A 15,524-nucleotide genomic window follows, 5' to 3' on the forward strand; every position below is an offset into this window, starting at 1 on the left:
TCTCTACTTTTTCTTTCTCTCTCTAATCTTTCTTTTTTCTTTCTCTCTCTGTTCTTTTGTTCCCTCTCTAATCTTCCTTTTTTCTTTCTCTCTCTCTGTTCTTTCTTTCTCTCTCTGTTCTCTCTTTCCTTCTCTAATCTTTCTTTCTCTCTCTGTTTCTTTCTTTCTCTGTTCTTACTTTCACTCTCTCTGGTTCTTTTTTTCTCTCTCTCTGTTCTTTCTTTCCCTCTCTAATCTTTCTTTCTCTCTCTGTTCTTTCTTTCCCTCTCTAATCTTTCTTTCTCTCTCTGTTTCTTTCTTTCTCTGTTCTTTCCCCTCTTTCTGTCTTTCCTTCTTTCCCTTCTTTCTTTTTCGCTCTCTGTTTTCTACTTTCTCTCTCTGTTCTTTCTTTCTTTCTGTTCTTTCTTTCATCCCCTCTTTCTTTCTCTCTCTGTTCTTTCTTTCTTTCTTTCTTTCTTTATCTCTCTGCTCTTTCTTTCTTTTCCCTATTACTCTCTCTGTTCTTTCTTTGTCTCTCTCTGTTCTTTCTTTGTCCCTCTGTTCTTTCTTTCTCTCTCTGTTCTTTCTTTCCCTCTTTAACCTTTCTTTCTTTCTCTGTTCTTACTTTCTCTCTCTCTGTTTCTTTTCTCTCTCTCTCTCTGTTCTTTCTTTCCCTCTCTAATCTTCCTTTCTCTCTCTGTTCTTTCTTTCCCTCTCTAATCCTTCTTTTTCTCTCTCTCTGTTTCTTTCATTATCTGTTCTTTCTTTCTCCCTGTTTCTTTCTTTGTCTCTCTGTTTCTTTCTCTCTCTCTGTTCTTTCCCTCTCTAATCTTTCTTTCCCTCTCTCTGTTCTTTCTTTCCCCTCTTTCTCTCTCTGTTTTTCTTTCTGTCTCTCTGTTCTTTCTTTCTCTCTCTGTTCTTTCTTTCCATCTCTAATCATTCTTTCTCTCTCTGTTTCTTTCTTTCTCTTTCTCTGTTTCTTTTTTCTCTCTCTGTTCTTTCTTTCCCTCTCTAATCTTCCATTCTCTCTCTGTTCTTTCTTTACCTCTCTAATCTTTCTTTCTCTCTCTGTTTCTTTCTTTCTCTGTTCTTTCTTTCTCTCTCTGTTTCTTTCTTTCTCTCTCTAACCTTTCTTTTTTATTTCTCTCTCTCTGTTCTTTCTCTCTCTGCTCTTTTTTTCTCTCTCTGTACTTTCTTTCCTTCTCTAATCTTTCTTTCTTTCTTTCTTTTTTTCTTTCTCTCTCTGTTTCTTTCTTTCTCTGTTCTTACTTTCTTTCTCTCTCTGTTTCTTTTTCTCTCTCTCTGTTCTTTCTTTCCCTCTCTAATCTTTCTTTTTTCTTTCTTTCTCTCTGTTCTTTCTCTCTCTCTGCTCTTTCTTTCTCTCTCTGTACTTCCTTTCCTTCTCTAATCTTTCTTTCTCTCTCTGTTTCTTTCTTTCTCTGTTCTTACTTTCACTCTCTCTGGTTCTTTTTATCTCTCTCTCTGTTCTTTCTTTCCCTCTCTAATCTTTCTTTCTCTCTCTGTTCTTTCTTTCCCTCTCTAATCTTTCTTTCTCTCTCTGTTTCTTTCTTTCTCTGTTCTTTCCCCTCTTTCTGTCTTTCCTTCTTTCCCTTCTTTCTTTTTCGCTCTCTGTTTTCTACTTTCTCTCTCTGTTCTTTCTTTCTTTCTGTTCTTTCTTTCTTCCCCTCTTTCTTTCTCTCTCTGTTCTTTCTTTCTTTCTTTCTTTCTTTCTTTATCTCTCTGCTCTTTCTTTCTTTTCCCTATTACCCTCTCTGTTCTTTCTTTGTCTCTCTGTTCTTTCTTTCTCTCTCTGTTCTTTCTTTCCCTCTTTAACCTTTCTTTCTTTCTCTGTTCTTACTTTCTCTCTCTGTTTCTTTTCTCTCTCTCTCTCTCTGTTCTTTCTTTCCCTCTCTAATCTTCCTTTCTCTCTCTGTTCTTTCTTTCCCTCTCTAATCCTTCTTTTTCTCTCTCTCTGTTTCTTTCATTATCTGTTCTTTCTTTCTCCCTGTTTCTTTCTTTGTCTCTCTGTTTCTTTCTCTCTCTCTGTTCTTTCCCTCTCTAATCTTTCTTTCCCTCTCTCTGTTCTTTCTTTCCCCTCTTTCTCTCTCTGTTTTTCTTTCTGTCTCTCTGTTCTTTCTTTCTCTCTCTGTTCTTTCTTTCCATCTCTAATCATTCTTTCTCTCTCTGTTTCTTTCTTTCTCTTTCTCTGTTTCTTTTTTCTCTCGTTCTTTCTTTCCCTCTCTAATCTTCCGTTCTCTCTCTGTTCTTTCTTTACCTCTCTAATCTTTCTTTCTCTCTCTGTTTCTTTCTTTCTCTGTTCTTTCTTTCTCTCTCTGTTTCTTTCTTTCTCTCTCTAACCTTTCTTTTTTATTTCTCTCTCTCTGTTCTTTCTCTCTCTGCTCTTTTTTTCTCTCTCTGTACTTTCTTTCCTTCTCTAATCTTTCTTTCTTTCTTTTTTTCTTTCTCTCTCTGTTTCTTTCTTTCTCTGTTCTTACTTTCTTTCTCTCTCTGTTTCTTTTTCTCTCTCTCTGTTCTTTCTTTCCCTCTCTAATCTTTCTTTTTTCTTTCTTTCTCTCTGTTCTTTCTCTCTCTCTGCTCTTTCTTTCTCTCTCTGTACTTCCTTTCCTTCTCTAATCTTTCTTTTTTTCTTTCTCTCTCTGTTTCTTTCTTTCTCTGTTCTTACTTTCTCTCTGTGTTTCTTTTTCTCTCTCTCTCTGTTCTTTCTTTCCCTCTCTAATCTTTCTTTCTCTCGCTCTGTTTTTTCTTTCCCTCTCTTATCTTTTTTCTCTCTCTTATCTTTTTTCTCTCTCTGTTTCTTTGTCTCTCTGTTCTTTCTTTCCCTCTCTAATCTTTTTTTTCTTTCTCTCTCTGTTCTTTCTTTTGCTCTCTCTGTTCTTTCTTTCTCTCTCTGTACTTTCTTTCCTTCTCTAATCTTTCTTTCTTTCTCTGCTTCTTTCTTTCTCTGTTCTTTCTTTCTCTCTCTGTTTCTTTTTTCTATCTCTCTCTTATTTATTTTCCTCTCTAATCTTTCTTTCTCTCTCTGTTCTTTCCTTCACTCTCTAATCTTTCTTTTTCTCTCTGTTTCTTTCTCTCTCCCTGTTCTTTCTTTCCCTCTCTAATCTTTCTTTTTTATCTCTCTCTGTTCTTTCTTTCTCTCTCTCTGTTTTCCTGGGAACGCTGCCTCAGTGACTGGACATAACCTTGATGTTGTCACCACTGGTCAGAGTCTCTGCTCGCAGAAGTTCAATCCCCAGTGGTTCTCAGCCTGGATGGTCACATCTTGGCACCACCCAAGTTGAAAACTATTAATCCCTCAGACACGGATTACTGCGTGGGACAGAATGACAGATAAGTATGGTATATTGCTGGTTTTTAATTTTAGTTTTATTACAGAAGAATGAGGGTTTCGGTTGAATTAGGCATTAGGTTACTATAACTGTTTTTGCTATTTTTTAAATAAGATGGAAATCTGTGTTAAGTCTTATTCTAGCAAAGAACTTTATTCTGGCTGTGTCTTTATTTACCATACAATTAGCAATGGATAAGTGTCTTATAGACGCCTCTCCATTACTAATCCCTGGGCTTGATGTCACCTGACAATGCAAATGTGACATCAACCTCACAAATATGAACCCCAGTTGCCACCGCTACAGATCAAGTGGAAAGAGCTGGTCAAAGCATCAGAATTGGCACATCTAATAAATGTGCCTTTTCTGGACAGTTACGGGCTGCTATTTTTAGGCTGGGGGGGTCAATATCCATGGCCCCTTACCAGCCTGAGAATACCAGCCTCCAGCTGTCAGTATTAGCAAGTCTGGTTATCAAAAATGGGGGGACCCCACTCCATTTTTTAAAATTAGTTAGTTACATAATTTAAAATATGGCGTGGGGACCCCTCTATTCTTGATTACTAACCTTGCTGAAGCTGGCAGGTGAGGGTTACAGCCTCCAGCTGTGAGTTTTGCCTGACTGGTTATCAAAAATACAAAGGAACCTACACAGGTTTTTTTTAATTATTTATTTACAATTATTTACAATTATTTATTAAAAATTATATACATTTTTTTTTTAGTTATTTATTTACTCCCATCCTCCGCTCCTGCTCTCACTGTTATTAGCGGCAGCAAGAGTCAGCTGATGGGAGTCCCATTAGCTGACACCAGTGACCGGAAGTAAACTTTATACCTTCGTTCACTGCTGAGCGCTCACGCTGACTTCTAACAGTATGGGAACCGATGCTCTCTGACCAGCGGGGATGATTTCACCACTGATCAGAAGTGCTATGCTGGTGTTTCCCACGCTGTCACCCAGTGTGGGAAACACCGGCTTTTGTGCTGTGTATGTTCGGCTATATTTGGCAATTTAAGCGATGATTAAATCAACGAATATTGCAAATTCATCTCTAATTGACACTTCAAGCTCCTCTACCAACAACTGACACCACCACTCCATACCAGGTAGAATAATACTAATAGTGGCAATCTAGATTGTCAGTGGTGAGTATATATTAGGAAGGGGAGTGGCCAATACTGAACAGCTGAGATCATCCAAGCAGAAAAACTGCAAAGAAAGCTGAACTGTTTAACCTCTGCACTGCAAACAGAAAGCTACACCCATTAACATGAATAAGTGCTTCTTATCAGTGCAGGAGTATGTGACATCAGATGCTATGGTCTTGACAGTACAGTTACCCCTCTATATATGACTTGTAAGGCTACATCCAGAATATGGGATCGTGTTTTGGGCTCCACATTTTTAAAAGGATATTCAGAAGTTAAAGTCAGTTCAAAGGCAGGTAACTAGATTATTGAAAGGGATGGAAGTTGGGCTCATTAAGCTTAGAAAAATGTCTCAGACGAGATCTCATTTATACATATAATATATACATGTGATGTCAAAATGTAATGACCTTGTCGAATGTTCCCTGCTATCCACCCCCACACGGTGTCCGCAGCTGAAGGAATTATGACACACACTGGTCTCGGGGATAACAGTTGCTTTTACTTCAGCAGGAATGGGTATTATAACTTGGAACAAATAAGGAACAGTCTCTCATGGGTAGTCCATAGAAATTACAGTTAACAATTAGATGCTGAGATGTGATTGAGGTCTAGAGTTTTAAGAGCACTGGACAATGTCTTTTGGTATTTTACAGAGGGAGGTAGATGCAGCAATTAGAGGTTACAGACCTGTACTTGGGGTTAGCACTAGAGTTGAGCGAAACGGGTCGGTCAAATTCATAAGTCACCGACTTTCGCTAAAGTCGGGTTTCATGAAACGAAACCCGACCATAGCTTGAGGTCGGTGACCAGAGCGCCAAAGTCATGTTTCAAATGATGCTTCCAATGCCCTTTTTCAGCCAATGATGAAGGACGCACACGGTGGGCAATGCGATGACATGGGCAGCGGTCACCACCATCTTTGAGAAGGGCATGCAAGTGATTGGCTTGCTTTGTGTGGCATCACAGGGGCTATAAAAGGGCGTGCATGCCGACCACCATCTTACTTATGCCGATCTAAGCATAGGGAGAGCTGCTGATGATGATGATTCTGTAGGGAGAGTGTTAGGCAGGGAAGAAGAACAAAAATCTACTTCTGCTGGTAGGGATTTTCACTGTACAACACAACAGTTTGTGTGCAGTGACAGGGGAGGCTATATTTTTGTGCATCAGCTCTGTTGGTTATTAGGCTGCCTTATAAGGCTCCCTGATAGCTGCATTGCTGTTTGTACACTGCTGTGCATACTGCTTTTTTAAAAGCTAAAATACTTTTCTTCCTCTTTTCTGCACAGTTACCAAGCGTTCATTTTTCCACACTTTTGAGGGCAGTTGTCCTGCTTATTAGGCTGCCTGCTGCAATACTTGGACTGAGAGCATCATTGTCAGCCTCCTAAAATCTCTAGGGAGATTCAAATTCTCCCCAATACTATATACACCTTGTACTTTGTCATGCATCAGCCAATTTCAGCCTGTTAAATTGAGGTGTAATCTATAGTGGGCCTGAGTTAATAGTTCAGCCTCATAAAATCTCTAGGGAGATTCAAATTCTCCCCAATACTATATACACACCTTGTACTTGGTCATACACCAGCCAATTTCAGCCTGTTAAATTGAGGTGTAATCTATAGTGGGCCTGAGATAATAGTTTAGCCTCCTAAAATCTCTAGGGAGATTCAAATTCTCCCCAATACTATATACACCTTGTACTTTGTTATACACCAGCCAATTTCAGCCTGTTAAATTGAGGTGTAGTCTATAGTGGGCCTGAGATAATAGTTAAGCCTCCTAAAATCTCTAGGGAGATTCAAATTCTCCCCAATACTATATACACATTGTACCTTGTCATACACCAGCCAATTTAAGCCTTTTAAAATGAGGCGTAATCTATAGTGGGCCTGAGATAATTGTTCAGCCTCCTAAAATCTTTAGGGAGATTCAAATTCTCCACAACACTATATACACCTTGTACTTTGTCATACACCAGCCAATTTCAGCCTGTTAAATTGAGGCGTAATCTATAGTGGGCCTGAGATAATAGTTCAGCCTCCTAAAATCTCTAGGGAGATTCAATTTCTCCCCAATACTATATACACCTTGTGCTTTGTCATACACCAGCCAATTTCAGCCTGTTAAATTGATGTGTAATCTATAGTGGGCCTGAGATAATAGTTAAGCCTCCTAAAATCTCTAGGGAGATTCAAATTCTCCCCAATACTATATACACCTTGTACTTTGTCATACACCAGCCAATTTCAGCCTGTTAAATTGAGGTGTAATCTATAGTGGGCCTGAGATAATAGTTCATCCTCCTAAAATCTTTAGGGAGATTCAAATTCTCCCCAATACTATATACACCTTGAACATTGTCATATACCAGCCAATTTCAAAATCCCGTCCGTCCCTATGGTAGTGTGAATAACCCAGAAACAGAAATGGCACTATGCACATTCAAAAATAACACATATATTTTTATTGAAACATATTAAAACAAAACCATGGAAAATCTCTGTTATAAGACACGACAATAGCTATATGCATCCAAATGTATCGATAATAATGGACAATGAAGAGACCAATTAATGCTAGACAATAAATAAGATTGTACTTATTATTAACATGAGGTAAGCCAAACTAATAATAACAAATATTCAGCTAAAATAACAATCATGGTAAGTGCTGAATGCAGAAAGCCTTCTCACATAACCAATGAAATGAATAGCCCAGCTCTCTTCTCCCTTCAACAGTCCTATGCTGCTAGGTAAAGATTCTTGCAACACAATGAATTATAAGTGCCCCAGCTAAATACATAGCTTAATAGCACTGCTAAATGAAGGCCTGAGTTAGCAAAAAATACCGAACCCGCAATCAAAAGAATAACAGCACCAATGGCTTAAATGGGTGGAAGTAGCAACGTGTCCCACTCCCCGACGCGCGTTTTGTCCTCTTCCTCAGGGACACACCCCCTGAGGAAGAGGACAAAACGTGCGTCGGGGAGTGGGACACGTTGCTACGTTGTGGTAATTGTCAGCAAGCTGTGTTGAAGATGATGTGTTTGGACAACAACAGACACACCGCGGAGGTACTGGCCGACTACTTGCAGCGACAAACTGAGTCATGGCTGGGCAGTCTACATCTTGAGGCAGGCAAGGTAGTTAGTGAAAATGGCCAGAATTTTGTGGCAGCCATAACCCTTTCAAAACTCAGACACATACATTGCCTGGCTCACACCTTGAACCTGGTGGTGCAGTGCTTCCTCAATAATTATCCGGAGTTAACAGCCCTGCTCCATAAGGTGTGAAGACTGTGCTCGCACATCCGCCGGTCGCCCATACACTCCAGTCGTATGCAGAAGCTGCAGCGTTTGCTCCACCTTCCCAAGCACTGCCAAATTATCGACGATGCAACAAGGTGGAACTCCACACTGCACATGGTTGAGAGGCTGTGCGAACAGAGGCAGGCTGTAATGCATTTGTGGGAGGATGCACAGGCAGGCAGTTTGAGGACAGACATGGAGTTGACAGGTGTGCAGTGGTCGAAGCTGAAAGACCTCTGTAAAGTCCTTCATTGTTTTGAGGAATGCACACGGCTGGTAAGCGCAGACAACGCCATCATAAGCATGAGCATCCCACTTATGCGTCTGCTCATGCAAACTTTGACGCACATTAAGGAGCAGACGTCTGCAGCCGAGTAGAGAGAGGAAGAGGAAGAGGGAAGCCTTGATGAGAGTCAGCCATTGTCTGCTCAGGGAACTCTCCTGGACGAGGTGGAGGAAGAGGAGGAGGATGTTGGGGATGATTATTTAGGGGAGGGGGATGCTTCTCAGGGGGCAAGAGAAAATATTGGCGTGGCAAGGTCAGGTACAGGGTTTGTGCGTGACTGGAGGGATGTGGATTTGCCAGAAAGTGCTCCTCCACCCAGCACTCGCAGTGCATCATTGACACCTGGAACATTTGCCCACATGTGTGATTATGCCTTGCAGATCCTAAAAAGGGACCCCTGCATTGTAAAAATGATGAACGATGATGACTACTGGTTGGCCAGCATCCTGGATCCATGCTATAAAGGCAAATTCCAAAACATCACGACACAGGAGAACCTAGAGCTAACATTAGCTAACAAACAAACAACTCTGGTAAACCGTTTGTTTGAGGCATTCCCAGCACACAGCAGCAGTGATGGTTCTCAAACGAGCCGTAGGGGGCAACATGGAAGAGGTGTTCATGGTGTACACATCCGAAGTTTCGTTGGAGACAGGGGTTTCATGACCATGTTGTGGACTGATTTTTCAAGTACCACTCACACGACTGGTTATACTGCATCGATTGAAAGTGACAGGAGACAGCAGTTGTCAACTATGGTTACAAACTACTTCTCCTCCCATATCGATGTTCTCCTGCACCGGTCATTCCCCCTTGACTATTGGGCCTGTAAACTGGACACCTGGCCTGAATTGGCACAATATGCCTTACAGGCGCTCGCTTGCCCTGCTGCTAGTGTGCAATCGGAAAGAGTCTTCAGTGCTGCTGGCTCAATCCTGACAGAAAAAAGGACCCATCTGTCGAACCAAAATGTTGATGATCTAACCTTCATTAAAATGAACCATGCATGGGTTTCATAGGATTTTGTCCCACCTTCCCCTGCTGACACATAGGTTGCCAGAAAAATGGCTCGCTTTTGTCCTCCTCTTCCTCTGACTTCTCCAATTCCTCCATTTGCAGCTGATGAATGTCCAACATCAACATATACCATTTTTTCAAGCTCCCTAACTGGGCTGCATCCCCCCCCAGGGCCGGGGTCACCACCTGGCGCACGCACCCGTGTGAGTGCCGTTGCCCTGGACAGGCGGGTGGGCCCACTCTTGGGTGACAGCACTGGCACAGGGTCCCTCATAGTACAATCAAGTGTCTCTGATGGTGGGGGTGCACACCCGCCGACAGACACACCGCCGTACTATGATGGGCCCTGTGCCAGTACTGCCGCCCACGAGTGGCCCCCCCTGCTTGCTCAGGGCCCCAGCACTTGCAGTATTTACCTCTCCCTGCTCCACAGCTGTGTAGTCTGGGCTGTTAAATCCTTCCCTGGGACTGCCACTACAAATTTGGTGAACTGATAGATGATGGTTAAGACATAGCTATGCCCTGTCCTGCTGGGTTCTATCTTCAGATGGTCAATGGCTTTCATTTGTTATGGATGTCGACTCACAATGAGATGCAGTGGTGGTTTATAATCAGCTTTCAGTTTTCCTACACACAGACGTGTGACATTCCTGGCCACATTTTTAAATGTGTCCTCTCATGCCAATCCAATAGAATCGCCTATTGCCTGTGGCTTCTGTCTTTTGCACTCCAAAGTTACCTGACAGATCATGATAGGCAGTGAGGACCATATCTATATCTCTCCCTGTGATCACAATTTGATGGAGATGAGTAACGGTGATGGGATCCATGGTACTGCGATACAGCAACCTTTTCTTCACAAAGAACTGTTTTTGCTGTCTCCACAGACAAAGTAATTGAGGGTCAGCATCGCCTCTGAGAATTCTCCCGGGAGTTTTTCTCATGATTAGTAATTCCCAAATTTCTGCAATCACTCGACTTTCCGTCTGTACTTGTATCCATCTCGTTTCCTCTTGCGGAGAGTTTGGACTGTCTTACTGAGACTGAAATATATATGAAGATTTAAAAATAACCCAACAGTGTATACTGGTGTACGCTTCGAGTACATTACCCTTTTTCTACTTTTTAGATTCTTGTCTAATCCAGACTGAGGCTGTGAGTGTCTTTGTCGGACTCCGGAAATATACACTGATATGTTTAATGTTTAATCTATGCTATATATACCTGTGATACTGCACCCTTTCTCAACTTTCTACAATCTTGTCGAATCCATACTGGGCCTGAGACCATCTGAGTCTGCCTCCTGATTAGAGATGAGCGGTGTTCGATTAGACCTGTTCGCCAAGTTTAAATTCCAGCTGTTTTGGGCGGTGTTCGAGCCATTCGTCGAACTCGAACACTTTGCTTAAAATTCAGCTGTTCGAGGTTCCGTTCGAGAACAGTTCGTTCACCAAAACTTTATTTTCACATTAATAATGGTTTTCAATGTTAATAGACAGTTTCATGGCATAGTAGCGGTGTAGTACACTTGTCAAGGAGCTACACCGTGTGTGTTTCTAATAATTTTTTACCGCATCTTGTCCAGAAAATCCTTTAGGGCCTTGTAGCACTGTCTGCTACTCAGCAGAGGAGCCCACCCGTGAACCTAGCTATGCCGTCTGTTTATGAAAGAACCAGTTTTTGACTGCATTTAGCCCAGTTAATACTTTGGGCCTAGTAACTGTGTCTGCTAGAGTTGAGCGACTTTTGTTTTTTTAGGGTCGAGTTTCGTTTCATGAAACCCAACTTTTCCAAAAGTCGGGTGAAGCAAAATCGTCCGACTATAGGGAAAAGTCGGGGGTCCGACCGAAACACGAAACCCAATGTAAGTCAATGGGGAATTAAAGTCGGCAGTGAGAGGAGGACAGGAAACACACCTACAGTGCCCATTTGAATGCCAAAAGCATCAATTCTTATTACTTAAGCTTGTCAACCTTAATTTACTTCATAATACTAGTTACATACTGAAAAATGGGGATTATTTGGCTACAGTTGTGGGGGGGTAGGGCTGGCTCCAGGTTTTCGTGGGCCGAGGGCCAAAGAGCGCCCCTTTAACACATACCACAACTCATGATGCTCCGGTACGGCAGAGAAATAGCAGTATAGTACAATGAAAAATACTTCACTTCTTACATCTCATGACTGATATCCATTTTAAATTCTCCAATACCTCCAAAAACGGACAGTATATAACTCCATACAGTATTATGGCCAGCGCTTAGTGCGCTATGCAGAGTAATGAGGCCCATATATTTCTCCATATGGAATCATTGATCCCATATAATGTTTCAAACTGTATATGATGAGCTCCACATAATGCTATAGTATATGTTGGTCCCAATGGATGAAGCTCCACTGTCTTATGGGCCCAAATAATGCTCCATATATAATGGGCCCCATTTCTACTGCTCTAGTGTATAATGGGCCCTGTAAATGCTGCTCCAGTGTCTGATGTCCACCTTTGGAATGCTCCAGTGTATGGTGGGCCCCATATATCATTCACCAGAGTATAGTGCTCCCCAAAAATTGCTGTCCCAACATTGAAAACAAATACATAAGTCTCCTTGCTAGGGAATCCCTGCACTACTCTTAACTCCTTGTCGTCCCCATCTTCCATTTCACTGCACTTGGCTGTTTAGGCCCTCCCACCGGCAGAGACACATTTGAGTACTATGCGGTGCCCTGTGCCAGTGCCATCGCCCATGAGTATGCCCCCCCACCTGCTCAAGGAACCTGCACTTTCATCTGCACCTTCCTCTTTGTCACCGTGTAAGGTGGTATAGTATGCGGGAAGGGGAACCTGAGTTTCCTCTGGGTCAGATTCTGGCTGTGTAGAGTGCGAGGGGAATGTAGTGGTCTGGGTCAATGTACCAGCAGCATCATCCAGCAGTGGCTGGGCCTCAGTGCACTTGTGGCGTCCCCAAGAGTACGGTCGCCACTGTGGCATTGCCTTCCACCTAGGGAGTGTGTTGTCAAGCTTGTGAGCAACGAAGGATCTCTCTAGCAGTGAAACCAACACACAACACATTTCCCACTCCAGGCTAGCAGGGAGACCTCTGAACCTGACTGCTGAGGAGCTGCTCTCTGTGGTCGGGAGGAGGTAAGTTAGGGCACTCTGTGCAGGGAAAGGGAAGTGTGTGGACATGAGAAGGGGAGCTGGAGGATCAGCAGAGTTAAGGCTCACTCCTAGCTGGAGCGCATGGTCCCGATTCCGGTCTCCGAGTTTGTAGGGACACTGACGTTCCTGCAGCAGAAACCGGGGGAAGTAGCAGCTATAAATGCTCTGTACGCAACTAAGGCTCGGAGGCCCCAGCATCGACGTGTGGGAGCCAGAAGGAAAAGGCTACAGCTGTCTGCCATACAAGTAAAGTCTGAGGAACATCTGTTAGACAGGAGGCGCTTCAGTGAACCACGGTCCTGTGAGTGCTTTCCCCACAAGCGCTAGAAAGGAGACGTTCAGGAAGGTACATGTTGGCGGAGTGTTGGAAGGGAGCTTTCCATTCTGGTCCCGGAGGTTGGCTGAGGTCCTGACGCGGAGGACACAGCACGGAGGCAGGCATCTGTGTAACCTGCAGACTGTGAGTAAAGCTTTGGAACTGTACGCTCTGGTGTCCTACAGTTATTCCAGCACCGCTACTTCTGGGTACCAGCACCTACACCACCTGTGCCTTTCCCCCATCACTACATCTACACTTCCCTGGGACTCCAGCTCCACCTGTGGGGAGCTTCACCATCTTTGCTGCACAGCACCATCAGTCCCAGAGGATCTGCATGCAGCGTCGGCCTAAAATCTATGTTGCCGAACACCACAGGTGGCGTCAAACTATCTATATAAACTCTTTACCATTATACCACGCCATTTACATGGGAGCCCAGGGCCACCGTCCGGGTCACCGCTGCTGTGACACATCCCACTGACACCGGCCCGGTACCGAGTACCCCACAGCCCTGGGAGGGCGACCCATATGCCGACTGCTGATCGCGCGGCGTTATTCCCACGAACCTCCAAACAGCGTCCATGAAGGCAAAGTTTTTGGTTTCCGGGGACAGTATGATTGCAAAGCTGAACCTTAAAGGAATGTCCAAAAGGGCACCACCAGGAGTGGAGCCTGAGGCTTAATTGGACTCCACCCGGGAAACCACAACCTTGCCACCTAAAGAAAAGATGCACACTTTGAAAGCTTTGTCGATTCTGTGTGTGGTGTGGTATATGTGTTTGTAGTTGTGCTAGCGATTTCTCAGCTTTATTCCGTTAACAACCGAGACTCCTGCATGCCCCGCAGTACGCGTCAAGCTTACTAGAGGGATAAGCGAGGCTCTGGCACGTGAGATCGAGCAATAACAGGTCTAGCATTCCCGTACATGTCCAGGGCTGCATGCACACTACACTGAAAGGACCAGCTTTGTCGCTTACAGGTGCAGATAACCTGCTGAACTCCGTTAGTGATGGGGATCTGGAATTCAGATTATTCCCCGCGAACGATGATTTCCCAGTAAGTTCAGGTCAACCGCAATTCTGGAGTTAGGCCTAACCGTCAATCCTGAAAAAATTACGTGTCCAAACCACAGGTGCTGTAGCTTGCTTAACAGCTCGGCAGCCGTTCTCAGGCCCAGTATGGATTCAACAACATTGTAGAAAGTTGATAAAGGGTACAGTTTCACCGGATAACACGTATATATGTAGCCTAGTTTACACATTAAAAATATATGTCTATAGATCAGGAGGCAGACTCAGATGTTCTCAGTCCCAGTATGGATTTGACCAGATTGTTCAAAGTTGAGAAAGGGTACTTTATCACTGAATAGCAGGTATATATAGCATAGTTTAAACATGTAAAATCTCCGTGTTCTCAGTATGGATTACACAGCAATCTAAAAAGTGGAAAAAAGGAAATGCATTTGAGGCGTACACAACTATATACTTTTGGTGTTATTTTTAAATCTTCATATATATTTCTGTCTCAGTAATACAGTCCATCCTCTCCGCAATAGGAAATGAGATGCATACAATTACTGACATAAAGGCTAGTGATTGCAGAAATCTAGGAATTACTATTCACGGGAAAAATTTCCGTCACAATTCTCATAGGCGATGCTGACCCTCAATTAATTTGTGTGTTGAGACAGTGAAAACATTTTTTTGTGAATAAAGTCTTGCTGTATCACACTTCCATTGATTCCATCACTGTTACTCATCTCAATCAAATTTTTATCACAGGGAGCGATGTTAACATGGTGCTCACTGGCTATCATGATATGTCACGTAACTTTGGAGTGCAAAAGACAGAAGCCACAGGCCGTAGGCGATTCTATTTGATTGGCATGAGAGGGCACATTTTAAAATGTGCGCCGGAATGTCACACGTTTGTGAGTAGGAAAGCTGTGAAAGCTGATGATAAACCACCACTGCATGTCATTGTGAGTCGACGTCCATAAGAAATGGAAGCCATTGATCATCTGGAGCTAGAGCCCGGCCAGCAGGACAGTGCATAGCTACATCTTAACCATCATCTTTCAGTTCAATCAATTTGTAGTGGCACTCCCAGTGAAGGATTTGACAGCCCAGACTACACAGAGGAGGAGCAGGGAGAGGTAAACATTGCAAATGCTGGGGCCCTGCCCAAGCAAGGGGGGCACACTCGTGGGTGTCGGTACTGGCACTGGGCCCCTCATAGTACGATGGTGTGTCTGACGGCGGGTGTGCACCACCACCATCGGAGACACTTGATTGCACTATGAGGGATCCTGTGCCAGTGCCCGCGCCCAAGAGTTGGCCTACTCACCTGTCCAGGGCAACGGCACTCGCACAGTTTCGTGCACTAGGTGGTGACCCTGGCCATGGGGGGGCAGCCCAGTTAGGGCGGTTTACAAAGTGGCATATGTTGATGTGGGACATTCAGCTGCTGCAAAAGGCGAAATAGGTCAAGCTCGCGGAATAGGAGGAGGACCAAAGCAAGCCATTTTTCTGGCAACCTATGTGTCATCAAGGGAAGGTGGGACAAAATCCTTGGAAACCCATGCATGGTTCATTTTAATGAAGGTTAGATCATCCACATTTTGGGTTGACAGACGGGTCCTTTTTTCTGTCAGGATTGATCCAGCTGCACTGAAGACTCTTTCCGATAGCACACTTGCAGCTGGGCAAGCGAGCTCCTGTAAGGCATATTGTGCCAATTCAGGCCAGGTGTCCAGTTTAGCGGCCCAATAGTCAAAGGGGAATGACCTGTGCAGGAGAACATCGATATGGGAGGAAAAGTAGTTTGTAGCCATAGTTGACAACTGCTGTCTCCTGTTATGAATGAGTCACCGTAGGAGGCAAAAGCAGAAATACAAGCTAAGTCCAGAAAACCAGAGAAGTTGGCAACTATCAGATTGCAGACCCCTGAACCTA

This window comes from Dendrobates tinctorius, unplaced genomic scaffold (genome assembly GCF_039654945.1).
Source record: "Dendrobates tinctorius isolate UK_male_01 unplaced genomic scaffold, ASM3965494v1 ptg000031l, whole genome shotgun sequence".
Taxonomy (NCBI): Eukaryota; Metazoa; Chordata; class Amphibia; order Anura; family Dendrobatidae; genus Dendrobates; species Dendrobates tinctorius.